Genomic DNA, 21,624 nt, shown 5'->3' with positions numbered 1-21,624 from the left:
ATCGCGTCTTAACCGCGGACGTTGTTCCACGTGGGGTATACAAGAGACGCGTTATACCTGCTGCATATATGCGTGAACAACAAAAGAAAATATAGGCAAGTTTTTCTTCTACCGTTCAAGAAGCGTCTCCCGCCGGTAAATGTATACATATGCATATGTACACAGCTCGTATCTCTGGGGGTCTTGCGCGAGCAATCGACGCCTTCGCTACCCATGGAAATTGCTCGTCGACTGTAAATTAAGCATTCAATAGGAGAGATTTAATTAACGGCGTTCGCCGGCTAGGTGGGCAGTGACTAAAGGGTGCAGGGAATCGTTCATCGCGTAGCGCAGCTAGTCCTGCATGTATGCGCACATACATATATGGGGGCTGGCGGTCTGCGATTTGCCAGACGCATTAAAGAGCCTGTTTAACAAGCAGCGGCCTAGCGGAACTCCCGTGTACCCACGACGATTCTATTAAAATCTTTTGCTCAAATGACATTCTTGTTCAAGTCCCTTATCGCGGGGCTGTATGAGTATGCATGTCTACACGCACTAAAGCTAAAGCCTCACCGCCCGGTTCATTATTATACCCATAATACTCGACCGCTGCACACGCGTAAAACACTACAACAGAACGCCCAGGAGGGTCGTTCTAGGCCCGTGCGATTATGCGTCACAATTATCCATCTCATTTGCGATCTTGGACGCGTACATCGCGTATTCGAAATTCCAGATATTTCGCTAGTTGTAGGTATTTCGTCTTATCCGCTTGAACGAGAGACTTGTACATTCACTCGGGCATTGAGTAAGCCGTTATATAGGTTCTTAACGAGTTTCATTGACTTTAAAAATTTCCTACTCAGCAATAACAGTCGACAAGTTGGCGTGACTCTTATTCCTGTTCACTCAGCGATCATTTTCAGTTGTATAAGAGACGGTTCATTCGCAACTGCGACTTCAGTCTGGTTTTAAACGATCGAACACATGCTTGATTATTCCGAGTGAATACACGCACGTTCTCTCACGCCATTCTCGTCACCCCCAAGATGAACGAAGTGTTTCATTCGTCCGGGAATAAGACGATAAATCAAAAAATACACCCGCACAGAGTATAAGGATTCGAAGCGACCCTTCCCGGACGTTCGTAGTATATTCCAGGTTAAGGGCCCGTGCGTCAAAGTAGAATTTGTTGCTGTCACTGGTCGAATTGAAGCGGTGTGGTATAATAATGAAGCACGGAGGGTTAGATAAGCCGAGTCTTAAGAGAACTATAGCGTTGGTTATAAAGTTTTAATTAGAATTTGAGCGCAATGAAGACGGACAAGGTGCGGACAGACAGGCGCTGACCGCACGTCCGTCGGTGAGTTTGTCGGTAGACAGTCTTGTGCACTTGACAGTCTTCGCCTCTCGGGGCGAAGGTCCTTCACCTTCGGGTATCACTCTGTCCTTTCTAATATTTCCATGCGTTAAACGTGTACGCGGCGAGTACGATATACGATATTTTTGAGGCCCTAGGGCCCAACTAAGGTCTCCGCGCTGCAGCTAGACGGAAACCAAGAGCCAAGGACTCTGGGGTACATATAGTGTAACATGGGCCCCCCGGTATCCATCTCTCCAACTTTGTCATATTTTTCATGAGAAAATACCTATACGATACCTGTCGGTCATGATTAACGGCATTATGCTTTCCGAATGATAATAAATTCCACCTCTATTCAATTCAGCTGCGCTCGCATTAATTCTCCGCCTCCCGTGACTTTCGGGATTCTTATAAATACACTTCTCCGATGTGATTTTTATCTTATTCTTTCCTCAACACTCTCGACGCGGGGACATTTTACCTATTTGCATGAACTGCGGCTTTAAACACATTAAGAGATAGGTGTAATTTCACCTGCAGAGAAGTCTCTTCTCTCTGGATATTCCACCATCAAATCGAAACTGACAAGTCGAGCCAGCCACCCGTGGTAACCTATCACAACTCTCGCACCAGGCTCCGCAACCACCGCTGTTCGCCTCGGACAGTAAAATAATTTATTCAATGCACACTGAAATTTATTGTTACAACTGTCGATATTCCTCAACGCTCCTTGCAGGATTGCTAATTACGGAAAGCGATAACTAACGCCAATATTACGTTTGCCTTGTGCAACAGAAATGCAATCAATTAGTCAAACTGATGAAAATCTTAACTTATGTGAGAAAAAAAATTCTCTCACATATCTCTCTGGTGTTGGCAGTGATTATTATTATTATTACCATCATGCATAAACATAGATGTTACGAGTGTCTCGCTAAAAAATTATGTATGGATAAAATAGATAGAAAAACTGTAAAAACTTTATGCTCAAGGTTCGAATAAATGGACCGCAACACTATTGAATCTACTCTCAAAAATATTACTCTTCACATTTCGTTCAATATCAATTTTTTTGCCCTCGATCGGAATTTGCGGTTTCAGCCGAAACTTGACCTCTGAGGCAAAGTAGCAGTCCGTTCCCTACCATGCAATAGCTCCGCTACAAAGGCGTCGATAAAATGGCAAAAAGTCGGAAAATTTTTGCAGCTCTCTAAGGTATATATTAAGGAAACACGTGTGAAAAAAGGAGAAACTTCTACCGAACAAAAAGGTGTTAACATATTCACGGCAGAAAATTTTTGCCGAGTTAACGAGAATCTTGCAAGTATGTACATCATACATACACACGGATGCGCGTATTCGGTAAAATTAGTTCGCTGATGTACCGAACCTGTTGCTCAGCTCGCAAAACAATTTAGTCGTCGCTAACGTAGCAAAAATCTTCCCTTCGCCAAATATTAACACATATTTTCTTGTTCTTCTTGTTTTTTCATCCACTTTCGTTGAGACGGTGCGTCACTTTTTTGCTGTGCAGCACGAGCGAGTATCTTATACCACAGAAATTGTGAAGAACATGGAAACAACAAGAATGAAATTTAAAAATTTTGCGTAGGACGTAGAGGTCGAAATTATGTTATATAATTTCGCCATATTTAATGACTACAGAAAATGCAGCGTTTGTAATGAAAAAAAATTAGTTCAAAATATGCTTGGATTTTTTTTTTTTTTAATAATTAGTCAAACATCTCAACTTGCCAGTATAACAAACTAAATGATGAAATAGAGAAACCTATTTTCCCTCGAAAAGTGCACCTGCACATCTTAATTTTTCACTGTCCTGACCTACATTCCAATATATATATATATATATTCAAACGTACCCAACTGTACGCGTGTGTGGGGTAGGTACGTCGGTGTGAGTAACGGGTGTTGACGATCGTTATTCAATTCAGCTGCCCACCTCTGTCGAAACATAATTGATTTTGAAAATAAATGAACGAATGGTACGGAACGGAATCCATTCCTGCATCCCAGCATCAGGCCGTTGTGAATGATGCAAGAGTTGCGATCGCGGTTCGACGTTTCGCATTTCTTGCATCCGATTGTAAAACCGAGAATAATAGATGAGCATGAACCGCGGCGGAGATACGCTGCGGGTGAGAGTGTGCGACGAAAGGTGTACGAATACATGCGCGCACGTGACGGGCGCGTGTGGCGGTGTACGTATACAAAATAGCTGCAAGGCACCACCCCGGAAACACGAATAGCTCACAGCCTACGCACGCTGCTCTTTCGCCAGGCTGTTGCATGGGAGTGTGTTACCACCGAGTTCTATTCTCGGCGAGAAGGCAAGTTAATCGCGCTCTCGGTATAGATATAGGTATGTACAGAGGGGCCGGTGGGCCCGGTTGGAAATGCAGGAGCTAGAACGATCGGGAGGGTCGGGCGTCGCGACGCCGCGGCGAGGTGGTGATTTCCGCAAGACGACAGCGTCGCCGACGTCGTCACCGTAGACCGAACGAGGAAACTCGCCGGCTTGCGTCGCGAAGGAAGAACGTCGATTCGTACCTCATACCTCGAGGAGTGACCGACTCGCCGGGAGCGGGTCTGACGCAATAAGAAGGATGCGATAAGCAGACGAGTGTCACCGCCTCTTTTACAGGGAAGACGCGGAAGCGCGTCTTCCTCTCGACTTCCCTGGACCGGGACGCCGATTCCGTTGTTCTTACTTTCGGCGTTGCTGGTCGATGATCGGCGGCGAGCGATGCTGCGGAGCGGGTCCGTTTAGCCTGGATCGAGTCGACCGGTCGGTCCATCCGTGAGCCTCGCGCCGGTCGCACCGTTGTCGGCTCTCGACAAAGGGACACGGCAACGCCGCGCACAGGTACATGCATGCAACGCGCTCCGAGAGTGCAGTTAGGAGAGGCTGTGGCCGAAGGAGGATGCGATGCAGGTATATGTAAGCTTGCATCTCCGTGTTGCGCACGGATGCTGACCGACCGGGAAGAGAGCCACGGAGATGGCCTGGCGTGCGTCTCGGGCCGACCGGGATCGCCGGACAGTCTGTTAGCCCTACGGCGAGCAGGAGGCTCGCTCGTTCCTCTCGGTTCCCGCGGGAGTCGAGACGGGAAGAGGAGCCGCGCCGAGATCAATCCGGAGTGACCGAGGCGAGGCATCCCGCGTAGGTCTTCCGAGTCGAGAAACGCGCGGCTCGCGTCCCAAGGCCCCCGGTCTCAAGCTGAGAGGCTGAATTCCACCGTCTACCCTTTATACCATGCCTTTGACTATGTCTAGCGACGGGTAAAAACGGACCACCGAACCGACCAAGAATTCCATCCCGGAATGTCCGAAACCGCGAGAACGAAACGAGATATTTGCGCGGTATACATATATGCGAGGCTACCTCGTAGGTGCGATCGAAATAGTTTTTTGCTTTTTATCTTCTTCACCGTGGCAGACGGCGTCTACAAAAAATTACCTCCGCATTTGAGATTAAACATCGATTCTGAATATCACTGGGGGAATTGGTGCATAGTGGGGAAAAGAGAAATAGAGAGGAATCGGACAGCAGTAATAAACGCCAGAGGTAGAACCGAACGAGCCTGACGTATTATAACGAAGTTGAATCTCGTCATGGACGCTCGTCTCAGCCCCTCCTCCACCTCTTGAACACTAGGTGGAAATTCAAATATTTGTTCGGATCTCTTCCCCACGGCTTCTTCCACTTACCACCCTCTACCCCGCACCTAAAACAACAATGCCAACGCTGCATCTTTGTTATTAAATCAACAAAGAATAATCATCGTCATCGTTGCCACCGGCGCAGCGTTGAATGGCAACTCGTCATGAAGGGTTTCAGCTCCGTCCCTGTACACCTGTGCAGCAATACTTGAAAAATTGATATTTGTAAAATTAAACACCGAATATTTCAGACCGGCTGGAATGCGCCGTACAAGAGCTTTTCCTGCCCCTCACCTACGTTCTATTCGCTCTCCGCGCTCCTGGAGCTGGCACATGATAGGAGGCCTCCAGCGCAAGTTACAGAGTCCCCATCGCGTACTTGACTCTGTGATACACATATACGGCAGGAAAAAGAGAAGGAGGGAAAGACGCGGACAGAGAGAGCGAAGTACGAGAGACGAACCGTCGTCGTCGAGACTTCGGAGTTCTCTGAAGTTCGCGTCGAGTGGCGGCGGACGGAGTGCCGAGGACTAGGTACCAGCCAGTTCAGAGCCAGACAAAATCACACGGATTTACATATTATGATTTACACCCTTGCCTTGATTTTTCGTCTTCTTCTTCTTCTTCTTCGTCTTCTTCTGCTGCTGGTGCTTCGGGTTTCCCTCCTCTGCCGCTTCTCCCCTTCCACGCCTCGCTCTCCTTCGAGCTCTTCGAAAGCCTTGCTCAGCTCCCATGCCACCCGATCCATGCTGGCGGAGCAGGGACTTCAGGGATATGCTGGGTCTGGCACTTGGACATTCCTCAACCCCGTCGCTGATCGTGAGCTGCTTCCTGCGAGCTTGGCGCAAGCGAGTTAAGCCTGCAATCGTCGTGTCGTTGCGACGCTGTTGGGTCGTTTAGCGCGACGTAATTCCGTCCCGCATGCCTGCTACGATTTAGATTAGAAAGTGGATGATCGAACGACCCGCTAATGTCAGCGCTGATTTCTTGTTAGGTAGTTAACAACCGGGAGAGAACAATAATCGACGAGTGCAGCGCTATTCCGAGACAGCGCTATTGGCGTCAAATTGCATCCTGCGTAGAAATTAGCTGGCGCGTGTAGTCGAGTGATTACCTGAAACCAGAAAGAATGGATAATGTGTAAGTATATCCCAATGATCAGCGGTATGAAAAAATTCGGCAAACTTCAAAGCCCGCGTCAATTGATGAGCCGATGATTCAGATTTATACGAAGAAATTAGTGTAACTAATACTCTTTCTGGGATAGTTTGACTTTCGACAAAACGGTGCCATCTGTACCTATATGTATATAAATTGTCGCGACAGAGCCGAGGCTCAGCTTACTCACTGTCAAACCCGGAGCCGAGGAGTGCGATGAAGATAACGGCTGCGAGTCTTATACGTATATACAGTATATACATACATACGTATATTACACACCCAAAGATGAATCGATTTATAGGGAATTGAAGACAAAAACCATTTGAATTCTCGAGAGGCATTTTTCACTGTGGTTTTCGTGAGAGCTGCATGAATGCGGGCTCCAGGCTTGGAGTATAAAATGCAAAAGTTTCGTGGAAAGCTCTGCAAATCTTTCGCGCAGCAAACCCGCGGGAGGCAAACACGTCGGATTCAACCGCAAAAAGTATAAGGCCCAAGAATGCAGGAGTGATATTGCTATAAATCCTCGCTCAAATACGGTGACACATGCCAAATTTCCATAACAATTCTTACGGTCGTTCGGCGAGTCGTGCGGTATATTATACCCTACTTGACTCTGATCAATTTCTGTCAGAATATAATGCACTGCAGCGCGCAGAATTAATTGCCGAAATTAATCAAGTGTCACATTGCGGCTGTCAGGATTTGTGCAAAAATCATTAACGCCCGGTACACACTTGGCCCAGGCTCATTGAAATCAGTGTCGCATTATAATTTTGATAAATCATCCGCGGAACTGCCGTTGCTTTGAATACCACGATCGTCTTTACCGCGATGTCTACATTGCGCCTACTACGATGTGAGCGGGATACGCGACGGTATAACCGTGCAATTTTGTGGAGAAAAAATGTTACGCGGATGCAATATTTTCGTGCAATAACTGCTTGCAAATATTACTCCAAGGATGAATTAATATTTGAGGTTGATACCGCTGGACGGTAGCGACGGGTCGGTAGTCTGGGATTATTTGAACACAGAACGTGCCCTGTTTGTTTGCTATGATCAAACACGAAAAGACTAGAAACACGCGTGCGATAGTCGCGCCTACTGACCACCGGAGTGCCACTCCCATTGGATGAATACCAACTGCAACCATCATAGGCCAGCTCACCCCACAAACACGCGTCCTCGTTCGAAGCCCGAAAATCAAGCGAGAAAGAGACGAGATACTCTTGGTGAATTATTATACGAAGCCCATAAATATCTCGGATTTATAGCGCATTAGAATAAACCGAAATCGGGTAACACAGAGATTTTTAAACCTTTTCACTACAGCCATTGTAACTCACAATCCAGCAATCTTTCGGCGTAAATCCTGGATACGTGTTACGAGGATTAATATACAAGCTATACAAACGCAAATTTGGGAAGACGTTTGTTGAAAATTTTCAGATTTATTACACGTACTCGCAAGTCAAGTGAGAGATGTAACAGTTTATACTTCACACTAGTCCCAGGCGTCGTGTCAATAAATTGTGTTTTAATTACCTAAAAGCTTTCTCAAACCGTACTGAAGGGGATCTCTGTTCAATCCGAGCTTAGCAGGCGAGTGAGGCTCGGTGGTGCCGAACATGTCCGGTTTGATCAGTAAAAAAGGTCCGTCCGAATCATAACCATCCCTAGGGATAACCTTACACGAAGCACTAATCGAATCGTAACGAATCGCTGCATAAGCAAGTGCGCATACACTGTACCCAGTTTCCCAATTTCCGGGAGCATCCTCTTCTGCATAGATCGACTTGTCCGCTGATTGTCATCTGGAAATATCGCGCGCTATTTTTCAACCTCTGCAACAACGCACGGCGCCATTCTCGAGAAACCGGAAGAATTCGATCGTTAAAGAGTCGTCAGACTTCGACAGTTTCACCATACAACCGTACACGTAGACTTTCTCCACGTTAACTGAACCGGTGCACCATAAGCTTTTCTACAATTTGCAATTCGGTTTACGAAGGCCATCTTGGCCCCTGCGAAATGTTGACATTAGCGCGCTCAATCCGCCGAGTCACGCTGCAATATAAAAATATACCTAATTTCTCAGAGATGGCTGGTCACTTCTGAGAAATCGTTCTTAATTTCTGGAAAATATAATACTCAATCACAAATAAGCAGGTATCTATTCGTCATAGATTATAATATAGGTATGAATACCCACGCGTAAGGTTCGCTCGCTGCGCTTGCTTACTCGTTATCAGTGTTTTACCAGATGATACGAGATTAATGAGATACCTCAGGCCCTCACTGCTCACTGCACTGAGCAGGAACTACGGATCACTCGTCCTGGAGGTCGAAATTCACCAGGTAAAGGACCTGAAACGCAGGAACAATGGAGCGCTGGTCCTGGAAGTCAAAATTCATCAGGTACGGGACTTGGAAGTTGTAATTCATCAGGTAAATCACCCGCGGCGCAGGAACTCCGGTCCTGAAGGTCGAAATTCACCAGGTAGAGGAACTGGAAGTCGCAATTCATCAGGTGAAGGACCTGGAGCGCAGGAACCACGGAGCGCTTGTCCTGGAAGTCGAGTTTCACCAGGAAGCGGACCTGGGGTGCAGAAACTACGCAGCGCTTGATCAAAAGTCACCAGGTCAAGAACCTGGACAGCCAGAACCACGGAAAATTAGTCCTGAAAGTCAAAAGTCACCAGGTCAAAGACCTGGATAGCCAGAACTACGGAGCGCTTGTCCTGGAAGTCGAGTATCACCAGGAAGCGGACCTGGACCGCAGGAACCACGAAGCGCTTATCCTGAAAGTCAAGTTTCACTAGGTAGCGTACCTGAAGATCAGGAACCACGAGGCACTTGTCCTGGAAGTCGAGTTTCACCAGGTAGCGGACCTGGAGTGCAGAAACTACGGAGCGCTTGTCCTGGAACCCGAGTTGTACTAGGAAGCAGACCCGGAGCGTAGAATCCAGGAGGTAGAGAACGCGATACTCGAAATCTGCGGAGCGCGATTCTCATCCGTCCGCTCTACTGCGCGGTTGTTTCCAGACTGAGGAATTCGACTAGCTGATTTTCGTCTATATAGATCGATAACGTCAAGAGAAAAAAAATTTTGGGTGACGTCACTTTCTGAACATCCGAACGTCCGAACATCCAAAATTTGGTTTCGAGCTTTAATGCTATGTATGTATGATGTATGATGATTGTGCTGGATTTCTCTCGACATTTAAGTTAAATTTCTATCCAAAGCCAATAGCCCATTGTCGTATCCCGCGGACACGAAGGGCTGGTTAAAAACGGTGTTGAAATTACGACCGTGGCCCTTCCGAAGCAGTCTGCAATTATCCACAGCTGGAGCATCTGCCGTGACTGAAGTCTATTTTCGGTCCGGACGATACAGCGGTGTAAACGTCCAGTCAAAGCGCGGCGTTGCGGCCTAGATTGGCAAAGTAGAAAATGGACTTGTAACTGCTCGCGTGCGCAGCCCGGTCACAAATTCACTCACCCATTGTAGCGGTTATAATAATAACGTGTATGTGCAGCGATATTTCGTCGCGTGTACGTAAAATATACAGTATTTGAACGGCACCGTAGGCAACGGGTTTGTTCAGTGCCTGAGCGTCGTTTTGTGCCCGTGTCATTGCAATCTCGAGTGCGAGCCGCGCTCGAACGATTCGTCTCCGCAGGGATGCCAAATCTCGCGTAGATGAGGAGGCGAGCGCGCATCACGCATTTTTTTAAAACAGTCGAGTTAAGTCGTCCGTCTAGTGACGATCGTGAGCGACGCCGTGCGTTCTCTCGTAACACAACCAAAAGACGAGAGGCCCAAATATCCTCTCGTATCGTTCGCTCCTCGGAGTAAGGTAGATGAGTACGGCCCGAGTGTCTCTCATTCTACACGGGACCGAGTGCCCATACACGCATACCAAGGGTCTTGCACCCTTCCATCATACAACGAGCCCGAGCGCTCTTGGTGTACTACCAACACCAATCATACTCTCATACACGTTCGCTCCACGGAGTAAGGTAGATGAGTACGGCCCGAGTGTCTCTCATTCTACACGGGACCGAGTGCCCATACACGCAAATCATACGAAATTCGATCGAATCGAATAAAACAAAAATCGCAATACGAAACGCACTAGAGATCGCGGTGGCACGAGCCAAACGGGCTGTAATCGGCATATACACATTCATATACACAATCGACACATACTTTTATACGTTTACAAATACACGTTCATACTTCGTGGGTTTTTATGCCGCAAGGCTTTTCCCACAAGAGCCAATAAACATTCATAATTCGATGGCTCAAACGCGAGAGTTTTTTATTCAAGAAAACCTCAACCTCTATCCTTCACCCAAATAAAAAGGGTTCAATTCAAAACTACGAGGCAACTTCGCCTATGAAGAAGCTTCGACTATACAGGGTTTGTCAAGTTACGCACACAGCTACAATATTACTTATATGTATATAAGGCAAACCCTTCGCGCGCACGATTGATTACACCGCGCCTATATTACGGGTGGTGTATAGGTATATAGGTACATGACGGCCCATTCTCGCCGATGCATAGAAGGTTAGAAGATGTTTGCTCATGGTTATAATGATACGGGTGGTGGATCGATGGATATATGTATCGCGTAACAACCGCGCCGCAACTTTCTCTCGGAAGCGCGGAGCTTGATTGTGGTGCGGTTGGGCGGCCCTGGCGAGAAACGCGAACTGACCAAGCGTATTATTTATTGCAAATCGATAAGAGTACAACCCTGAGATCAGAAACAATGGAACCAATGAAATCCCACGTGGGTATGCATACGGTACACGGGCGAAAAGTTTGAGTGAAACAAAAGCCGCACGCTACAGTTTACATCTACATACGTACAAATGCGTTTCGCACATGCGATGCGCGTTCCCTACCGGCATTGGGAAAAGCCCGTATCAACTGTTGATCGTGAAAATTTGGTCAGAATTATTTGTCGGTTTGATCAAAGTCAAAGGATGTAAGGTAGTAATGCGTATAACAGAGCTCGACAAAGCGGTTCATCCTGCAGCGATCAGCGGTAGATACGAAATTTCAAAAACTACCGGTCTCGTCCGACCGCGTGGTATCCTCTCGGAGCTTGACGACGAAATGAAGATTAATTTACGAGAGAGTGAACGACTAACCCTGAATGAAAAACAAGCAACTTCTCCTTCGGTGGCAGGCCAACCGCGTTTAAAAAAGTTTGCAATCCCTCTTTGCCGTTTCTCTTTCTCCGTCTGCATGGGACTCTCATTCTCATCCAACGAAATATAAAATGTGAAATTGCGGTATAACGCCGCCGTGGGGACATCCTCTTTCACCTCTAAATTATCCAACGTTTCATCCTCTAATCCCTGTTGCCGGTTATGACGTAGAGCCACATCTTATCCCGAAATAACTGATCCGCAATTCGATGCCCATACGCATGATAGGCATAGCTGGGCGAATGCGTGACAGGGTAATATGGCAGTGCAGCTGTTTTCCTGTTCGGAGTCGGTGATAGCCGCTTGAGGGAGGCAGTGTTTACGCACGAGGAATCGTTAAAAAGTAAAGGGATCAGAGCTCCGGTATATTATAAGCCTGAGAAGTTGCCTTCGGGCCGGCGCGTGGAAACTACGAGTAGTTACGACCAGAGATATAAACTTTAAACCTTTGCCAAACGCGTTTTGAACCGGCGGCGATACGGCACGCCAATACGATCTGTATAATAAACGAATGACTTGCTTTTTTACACTCCTGACGTTTCTCTCATTTCTATCTATATAATACGCACAGCTCTTTATCAGCTTCCACGACCATTGAACGCACTATACGTGTATTATACCTGTAGCGAATTTTAACAACTCCTTTTTCCGCTTGCATCGTTCTACTCAATTGTCTTTACGATTAGTCTCGGGATGTATACAACATACGTGCCTACTTCGGCCGAACTGAATGACAAACACCACGCCAATCATTACGCGAAAAAGCTCCGATCGCTGCAGTTACAGTATAAGAAAGACCTGAGGTCTGCAATCTGGGAATTTCATTTAACAGTTTGAATCGGCTTCGAATTATTGACATTCGACGCGGATCAGCGGTGCACGACACTTTAACGTGTGTACAATAGCAAAAAGACAAGAAAAATAATCACCAAGAAGCGAATTGATTGAAACAGTTCACGTGCTGGTTAATATTCAAGTATTCAGAAATAAGCGTGCAATAGCATACATAGCTCCCTGTGACGGTAACGATACCGTATTTATACTCTGGCAAGAAGTCTGTTTGAAACAATGCACCGAATGGCAACTGGTCTACAAAATAGCGAAAGTACGGATGTGTCTTACGATAGGTACGGTTATATAGGCTTGCAAATTAGTCGGTTTATGACTCCTGTAACAATCGCAAACGGTAAATATTTTTATTATCGAGGGTACTTGCCATTGTTTTACATTATCGACGATTCTATAACGACGCTTCTATCTCACGGAACTGTGCCTGTTCAATTCACAAATAGCATGCTAATTCAATCACAATCCATGCACATCGACTGTTGTAATATTTACATTTGTATTTCGAATATCAAACGTCTACTTGAAAATCTTCCAGAGTATGCGAAACTAACGATATAGTTTCTCTATGAGATTTGCGATTCCGATGCGGGTTCCCAAGCAAGACGTGTCAATAATCTTGCGAGTTTTTAACCCACCAGGTGAAAAATCTTCTGTGATTACCTAATTCCAGAAGCTCGCCGGGAGTCTCGTAATTTTTCAGGATAACGTTGCCAATCGTGTTTACCGCACACAGCACACCATAAGGTTATCGTTTCACCTCGACAACGGCGACGAAGGATCATTGTGCCGAGATGATAGTTCGGCCGGCAGTCAGAGGTCTCGTAATATTGACTAAAAATTATCTGCCGGAGGGAAATTACTTGGAAATTATCAAATTACGTAACGATTGGTCCAGGCTTTTGCACGACAAAACTCCGCGGCAAAGCGCTCTGGCTATCAGCCCTGGGCTGCCCCGTATAATTTCAAGATTCCACAGATTGCCTGTAAAGTATTACAAAGTTTGCTCGCACGGTTCGGCGAGCGATGCGGCGTGGTCCGGTAGCGGTGGCGGGCCTCCTCAAATTAATGACGTGATCATAGGTTTGCTTCGTGGCTGGTTCGCTTCCTTCGGCGCAGACAACATTCCCCCTCCTCTTAAGTTCCCTCTTTCACCCGATTCCTCCGTACGCCAGGACCTGTATCTTCCGTTACCTCCCTCCGCTCCTCCCCATCCTGATCCTCACCCTCACCCTCACCCTCGTCCTCATCCTCATCCTCTTGGCCGGGTCATCGAGAGGCTGTCCTCGTTGGCAAGGGACACCGCGCCGCGGCGATACTTGCTCGTGCCAAACTGCATTCTACGTATGTATATAAAACTGAAAACATCGCTGAGACTGGTCCCCCGAAGAGGGGACACGCATTCCTGAAATGCATCTCGATATAATTACACGATGTCGGGAGCGTTGTTAATTATATTTCCCCTCCCACCGTCCGATTCCGCAACTAATTCTATCCGATCCGGAGGCATCTCTCTAACGCTTAATTCCGCCAGGTGACTCGGTTATCTTATTATCCGTTCTCTTCGTTCCCGATATCTGCTTCGTTCTTTTGTCTGCCCGTCTCTGATCCTCCTCGGCGCCGCGGCCTCTGCCTCACGGAAGAGAGCCAAGGGTTTGGCAATCGTTGGTCCACCTCTTTATTCAACAATCGGACTCGGTGCCCGCGCTCAACAATCAAAAGGAATTCTTATCGTTGCGTAAATCGAATTGAGTCCCGTTCGAATCAAGTTACCGTGGATGAATTAGATTGAAGCTATAATGAAACTTAGAACGGGACGAGGGAGAAAGCGATAGCGCGAAGGGGACAGACGGACGCCCGCTTTGGCGGCCTGCGGGATTTGTTCCGGGCGAAATACCGCGGCGCCGCCACCGCCGTCGCATCGACGCGTTTGACCCCGACAACCAATCAGGCTCGACTTTTAGAAATTTATTTATTCATTCCTCGGGTCTGGTTCGTCTGCTCCTCTCGATCTCGTTCGTCCCCTCCATCCGCTCCCTCCCTCTCTCTATCTCTCTCTCTCTCTCTCTCTCTCTCTCTCTCTCTCTATACGTACATATTCCGTCTCCTTCGTTGCTTGTATCGACCGAGCGTGCGTGCACGATGCGCTACAGAGCGATCCAAATTAGATGAAATCCATTTGCCGCTTCGAGGCACGTTACACCGTGGAATAATTTTCGATCGGATCTTGATCGTTGACGAACGGCCAACGGTACGCAGGGTTACAGCTCAACATACTGTACTTACATTTCTCTGTAACTTCCGCGAGCAATCACCTTTTATAAGGGCATCGGATAACCGTTTTTTGTTCACAGTGTGCCTTGAACAGGGTGACAAATCGACACCTGTACTCGGCGTCGCACGCGGGATATCTATTCCTTGCCAACAATCACCGGATATACCGTTAAACCGGTCCCTTATAAATAACACGTCGTTGTCATCCTCGATTCGTATGATTAAAAGTTATGGAATCGTGATCAAGCCCAGCAAGACGGATAGTGACTGGCAAAATTCTCCAAGTACCGAAGTAATAATTTTCGAGGAACCGGGACGTCGAGCAGGAGAAGGGCGAAACTTCTCTTTGAATGTTATAGGTCAATTTACCTCTAAATTTTCTTTTGATCTCCGTTCTTAATTACGCGTTTCCGAGATGTCTTTACTCAACGTTGATACGTGTTAAAATTTTCTACATCAGAGAGCTTTCCAATAGAGGCATCTGTTCTATGTGAACGCAGCATAGAGACGGAGACATCGTAAATAATCCAAGCAGAGCGGTAGATCTGATTCCTCGGATGATAACCACTTTTATTTCGATTGTATCTGAACAATGAGACGCGACGTCCCTGAGATCCTGACTTTTACGACATTATAAGTGGCGATTAAAAGACAAGTCAATCGGTAAAATGTAACTGACATACGTGTATACGTGTACCTAATGCGAGCAGAAAACTCCCCAAAGCTGCGATATCCCTACACTTTCATATAAGAGGAACGTTCCATAGCTGGCTCGGAAAAGAAATCTTGAAACTAATAACCTACAGGTAGCTCATGCAAGACCGTAGTAACCGCGTTCACCGTGCCGCGGTGGTACGTAAGGGTTCACCTTCGAGAACCCAGCTCGGCCCTAATACCATATTATCTGTTTGGATATCCGTTTTTAATAGGTAAAAGCAAAGGTAGTAAGCGCAACTGTGTAATAATATGCAGCGGGACAGATAGATTCCTATTATATATAGGGAGGCGGAGGGCACACACTGGGGCTTGTGCACACAAACGTGGTCCAGAAAGAGATGCACGTGGGTCCGTGTGCGTGTACGTAACGTAGAAGACTATGTGAGGCGGAGGCCATGGACCACGAAGAGATGGTATCTCCGTCAGCGCGGTCGGGGATCAGACGATCGGATCGCGTCGCACAGCGGGGGTTTCCGTGGGTCATGCACGAAGTGAGTCCCATTCTCCCCCCGTAGGGAGAGCCGTATTCCCGGTCTCTATCAGGGGTCGAACCACTGAGTCACCCGATACATAACGTGCCTTCGGGGCCCGTAGCTAAAGCACACAATAATTCTGTCAGTCCGTTAAAAGACAATAAGATATATATCTTTCATGCGCGCCGCGGTCTAATAGTTGACTTTACCGTTTCTGTCGCGGCTCGATTGCACCGCGCAAGCTCAAAACGATTTCGTGGGATTACTCTGCATGTACTTCTTCGTCAGAGATTATTATTGCCCAGACCTGCGGCTGATTGCAGTTCGAAAATTTATAGTAAACTCTGCAGTAGAATGGACTGGTACCTTGGAGCGATCGCGAAAATTAACCGTGATGCAGGCAGGGGTCGTTTGCGTTCGCATCATGTTGAAAAAAATTTTCAAAAACAATCCAGTTTACCTTTCGGATTGGTCGAAACCACAGAATGCAGGTTGAATGAATATTTTTCTTGTCAACATTTAAAGGAAGACGACGGATCGATCGCATTACCACGTATACTCGCAGTGCAAATAGTACTGTAACCTTCTTCGATTCTTATTTCATACCGTTAAATCCTACGCTTCGACTTCAATTTTTTACCCTATTGGACTTATTTGTTTTTTACTAATCATTTTTCATAGATCATTATCAATATCTTGGGCATGAATTTTGACAGAGGCATTTTATTTGTGCTCTTTGACGTCTCACCGCGCGTTTCACGTTCTATAACTTTTAATGCTCGTTTTGGTGTACTGTCAACGCGATTCCCAGGGCGTTAGAGAGACCGCGATTAGAAAGGCCGAGGATTGCACCTACACAGCCGTGTCTCCATAATTTATCGTTTGTCATCTTGTAAATCCGTATGTTATATATTCGAATCAAAATCCGCACGTAATTCGATAGTAATCTCTACCCACTCGTCCGCATGTTATTTCGCTAGCGAGCTGCCATCCTCAACTTGTCACTGCAAGGAATACCGTCGAACTGTTATTGTCAGAAGACGTGTGACAAATCATTTCAGTTCCAGATTGGTCAAGTTGTGGAGGAATGCCAAATACCCCGTACATGCTAATTATAAAGATGAATGTTGAATATCAAGAATTAAACGCTGGATGATTTTGCGTACGATGAATTGTGTGAGATGTTGATATCGCGCAAGGCTTTCGGCAAGGTGTTTTGCGCGTAACTTGAAGAACCGTGGGAGAACGCCACGTCGAATGATGATTTTCTGACTCAGGGATCCCGTTCGCATTTACAACGCTACAATTTACATGTATACAATACAACGTGTATAAGTGTATACGCTAATCGTTTTGGGTCATAAAGTGTTTTCCTTTTATGTGTAATTGTAAGTGTAATCTATCAGTCTGATAACTATAATATTATTGAAAGTTTATAATAATAGAGAGAGATGTATTTCAAAATGGAAAAGAAAGAGAGAAAATCAGAAAAACTGAAAAATTAATTTTTCCATTCCCGTAAATGCGGGAGAATAGTTCTACTTTTTCCACGAAGATGAAGGAACAAAGCAAAGAGGGAATAACATGTCACGTTCGTCCCGTTTTTCATGTCAAAAAAGTGAGCGTTATGACTGATTCGGAAATAAACCATATATTATGGTGAGAGAAATAAAATTTTACTATTCATCAAAAGACCTGGTCTACCACTACCGTCCCACCCACAAACATCTCCTCATTCAACGTATATACATCGTTTTGTGACGACATCTATAGGGACAGTTAATCTCGTGATAAGATAGGGAGCAGCGCGTAACATAAACATCGTGGCGCACACCTTGTTCGACATCTTGATGCAGACTGGTTTCATAGTCCCACATAAACGAAGACACGGTATGCGCCTAATAGTATGCGCCGCTTGTTTAAGATCGCATGCTCAGGCGGCATGAAACTGCAGCCTCGCCGCAACTGAGTATCCAGTTTAATTAAATAGTTCGATACACATTGGCTTGAGCAAATGCATCTGCGTCCATGTCTTCGCCGATTATATTTGCACCTTCTTTTGCCCCCGCGCGGCAGTCGGATCGCAGCCACTCGGCGTTCCTCTCTCGGCTTGTTTCTCGTATCAAAGTAATTAAAACTTTTAACGTTCCCTGCATCACCATCCTCGAGAAGCCCCACGACGCCTGCGTCACGAAAGCTTCACCTCGCTTTCGCTTGTGCATATTTTCTCTCAAATATCATCTTGATACCGGAGGAGTATTGAGTTATACTTTATACCTTCGATCACCGACCGACGAAAGGGAGCCAACCACACGTTGGGTCAAGTGACGACGACCCGGTCGTCAACCTTACACGTATATGTACATGTGTCCACGTATATTTACGGAAAATTTATGCAACGAGTAAGAAGACCGTCCTCCGATACTCGGATCCCTCAATATGTACCCACCTAAAAGGTGTCACTGTTTTGTTACCGCGCCTCGTCTGCGGCAAGGGTGACGAACGATCGCTGCTGCAGTCGGGTCACTCGCCCGGTGTCGGATTACCAACTGCAACTGGTCACGGTACGTCTTCAGGAATGCTGTAACTTACCTGCAAAAGTTATGTCAAAATAGAAATTTCGCGTGTCGCGATCCGAACGAAAAATTCCACGACATGTACGCGCATTCTCGCAAGAAAAAATCTGTGAAACAATTAATTACACGGAATATTATTCACTGGTTAATGACTCTATTATTCTTGTTCCTAACTAATTGTGAGTGCAAAATTTATAACCAGGCAATTACATACCTTCTTTCGATATAGTTATAGTCTGCTTCTCAACCAGTATAACGTAAGTCAGAACAGTAGAACTATTCGATTAGTTGATCCGTTTTAAATTGAATAAACTTTCACTTATCCTTATTAGTAGTTCCATTGTACGATAATTGTGAGAGATTTCCAGTATCAGCATAACACGCAAAGAAAAAAAGACATGAGCAAAAAAAGTAGAGAAAAGAAATGAGAGCCCGAGCATCGACACAGTCATTTCCATAAATAATAGAGGGTTACGACCGTCGGGGTGAAATTAGCGCGCTATTACCGGGTCGAGAACTTGCCCAGGATATTTGCTATTATCTGCTGGTGCACCGCGGCAAGAGCTGCAACAGCAGCAGCGTGCAAGAACAGCGAATATTCAACCGACTCGGCGGCGCGCGTACACGAGTGGTACAGCCCGTAAATCTCTGAGGTTATACATGCAGAATTCTACGATTTACCTGAATTTTATCGCGCCGGGTAGACAGAGCTACATATGTCAAACTGACAGCTTCGCTCGCACTATCACGGCCACGCATTCACGCGCACGCGCGAGCGGCGAACACTTCAAGCGTGTGTATCTCGCCCGGCAAGAGACACATGTGTTATACGTATATATGTATACCCGCGCCTTGCAGCCATGTAGATAGATCACCCATATAGGCGGGACTGTGTGTCGTGTATAGGTTCGAGACGAGGTCCAGAACTCACGAGAGGGAGAGGAAGATAAGACGAGACTCGGAGAGAGAGATATAGAGAGAGAGAGAGAAAAGGGGAGCCTTTAGAATCCGTAGAGGAATTTCTCCCCCCGCGTTCAGCGACGGGAAGCCCTCCGTCCTGCGCATGATTTTTGAATTACTTTTACGCACCTCCAGGTTCAGTAAGCAAGGAAATATAAAGGTGTAGTCGAAAAACTCTCCAGATTTTCGTATCGATTTCTAAGTAGCTGGTTACAGGGTATACGGGCACAGTACGACTGAAACGTGACCATCTCATGGACACACAGCGTCACCTTGAAAGACGTCTATAACAGCGCGCCCCGCATGCAAACAGCTCGCCAAGTTACGCGTACGATGACCGCCTCCTCAGCGGGCCGCGCCAGGACTCTCGCTCTCTCCTCTCGTATTCTACCGCCGAAGAATTTAAATCTAATTACGAATTCCAGACGGACGGCGTTACATCCTTTTTTTGAGAGATTGAAATTCGGAGAAAAAGAGAGCAACGATCACATCGCCGGCAATATACATACACGCTCACGATTAAACCCGTGCATCTTTTCAAGGAGTATAGATTCGTACGGATACAGACTTATTTTTCGCCGCTTCGCGGTATACGTCTACCCGAATTATTCCGTTTACTCACGTGTGACCTGTGCTTCAATGACCAGAGAGAGAGAGGGGGGAGAGCTGCACGACCTTGACCATCCTTCACTATTATTCGCCAGGTTTACCGCATCATCCGCAAAATTGTACGCGAGTTGAAAAGGGTATCGAGATTTCAGATTGACCATTCGTTTTCTGGCTGATTCTTCGAAACGTCTGACGGGATACTTCGCTTTGCATTTGAACGAAGGATGAGCGATGTATTCTATACACATACCGTATACCCCAAACTTTTCGAACTTCGGGGCGATTCAAGGTTCAGACTGCAGGCCGAGGGTTGAACGAGGTCTCTCCTTCTCACTCTTCCCGTATCCACCAAGTCAAGAGAAGAAACAGACGTGCGATAAAGATGGGGCTATGGCTCTGGCTTGACACGACTACTTCTCTATTTGTACGATCATGTTTGATCGGATGAGCGGCCTGATGCCCCCCCCCCGGACCCCGCCACATCGTCTCACCGCTCGGTTCGACCGGCGTCCCCTTCATACAAGGCTCCCGGGCCCCGGGGCCTGGTCAGGCCCAGTCAGGACCAGCCTTGCCTCCGTCCGCCTACCGCCTCGCGTTCGCTCGATCCAAAGTCCGAAAAGATTACGCGTTCCCGTATTTAACTCACTTTTTTTACTCACCATTTCTTATTATTCGGTTACTGCCGTCGGAGATCCTCGATACAAGATGCAACATCGTTCCTCTCCCGGTTTGCACGCTACATACACTTTTGACCGGTAATCTGGTGGAGATCGGAGCAAGTTAAGGGGGATAATTAGGAAAACAGAACGAATTTTTTTGTTTCAGAAGTCAACTCGACATTGCCAGTTGTTTGTCATAATCAATATCGATGTAACGTTGTAGAATTACAATTACTTCACAAAGCCAACATTATATACAATGTTTCAGTGAATTCGTAGTAAATAATCTTGCGAATGAAATTAACCATCGTAGAGTGAAATCGAACGAATCTACTGGATTTTGAACGATTTTGAAGCGATTTGGAACGAAGCCACGATATATAGGCTTCTGTTTATAATTTCGGTATTTCCCATTCTTGTGCTTTCAAAAGGATCTTCGTAGCTAGCGCTACGATTCTGCATAATAATTTACCAAATACGCATTGTACGACTTTTGTTTATCTATTCGGCTATCCAATCACCTTAGGAACTGGTGGTGCATGTTCCGTGAATGACGGGGTTCCACCAATTTCGTTGCTTGACGAGAGTAACTTGTATTTCCATCTTCTGGTGGCAAGCCAAGCGTGTGCTATGTATATCTGTATGGTTATCATTAGCATGCGTATAACTAGTCTTCCAGGCTTTCGAGCAAACTGCCGCAGCACAAAGGTTTCCGTGAATAAATTTCATCCTGTTGGCCAAGTTCCAACATTCCTTTCCTCAATTACACGCCCGTCACTTGTATCAAGCGCACCGGTGCAACCGGGGGTTTGCTGTGCAGCTGTGATTCAACGCGGGATGCGATTATGGAGCAATACGTCATTAATTAGTACCAATGAGGGTTTTAAAGAAGGACGCAATGAGGTCACGTTTCCATTTAATTAGATACGCTTTGCTTGACATACCTAGCGATAAATACAACCGGTGTAGAACCGATCATCCAGCATTATTCGCACATGTTCCATTTTATAAGGCGAGTTATTTTGCACCCTGATACTACATATCCCATAGGCGTGAGTATAACGAGGATCTAGGTATAAATCGACTGTAGAAT

At 46.3% G+C, this 21,624-nt stretch overlaps 1 protein-coding gene and 1 long non-coding RNA gene across 2 annotated transcripts in view; one reads left to right on the top strand and one right to left on the bottom strand.

The window, feature by feature from the left end:
* LOC124215427 (uncharacterized) overlaps positions 1-6,134 on the bottom strand; it is a 32,672-nt gene extending 26,538 nt beyond the window's left edge. Inside the window, exon 1 of the long non-coding RNA XR_011176718.1 lies at positions 5,625-6,134. This is a non-coding gene — a long non-coding RNA (uncharacterized lncRNA). The remainder of the gene's footprint in view (positions 1-5,624) is intronic.
* The window catches only part of ft (cadherin-related tumor suppressor fat), an 88,683-nt gene that overhangs the window by 33,263 nt on the left and 33,796 nt on the right, over positions 1-21,624 (top strand). The window lies entirely within an intron of this gene.

This window comes from Neodiprion pinetum, chromosome 3, assembly GCF_021155775.2.
Source record: "Neodiprion pinetum isolate iyNeoPine1 chromosome 3, iyNeoPine1.2, whole genome shotgun sequence".
In the NCBI taxonomy this organism is placed as follows: Eukaryota; Metazoa; Arthropoda; class Insecta; order Hymenoptera; family Diprionidae; genus Neodiprion; species Neodiprion pinetum.
The sequence above is the reverse complement of the archived record's forward strand: the minus strand, read 5'-3'. Positions and strand labels throughout refer to the sequence as shown.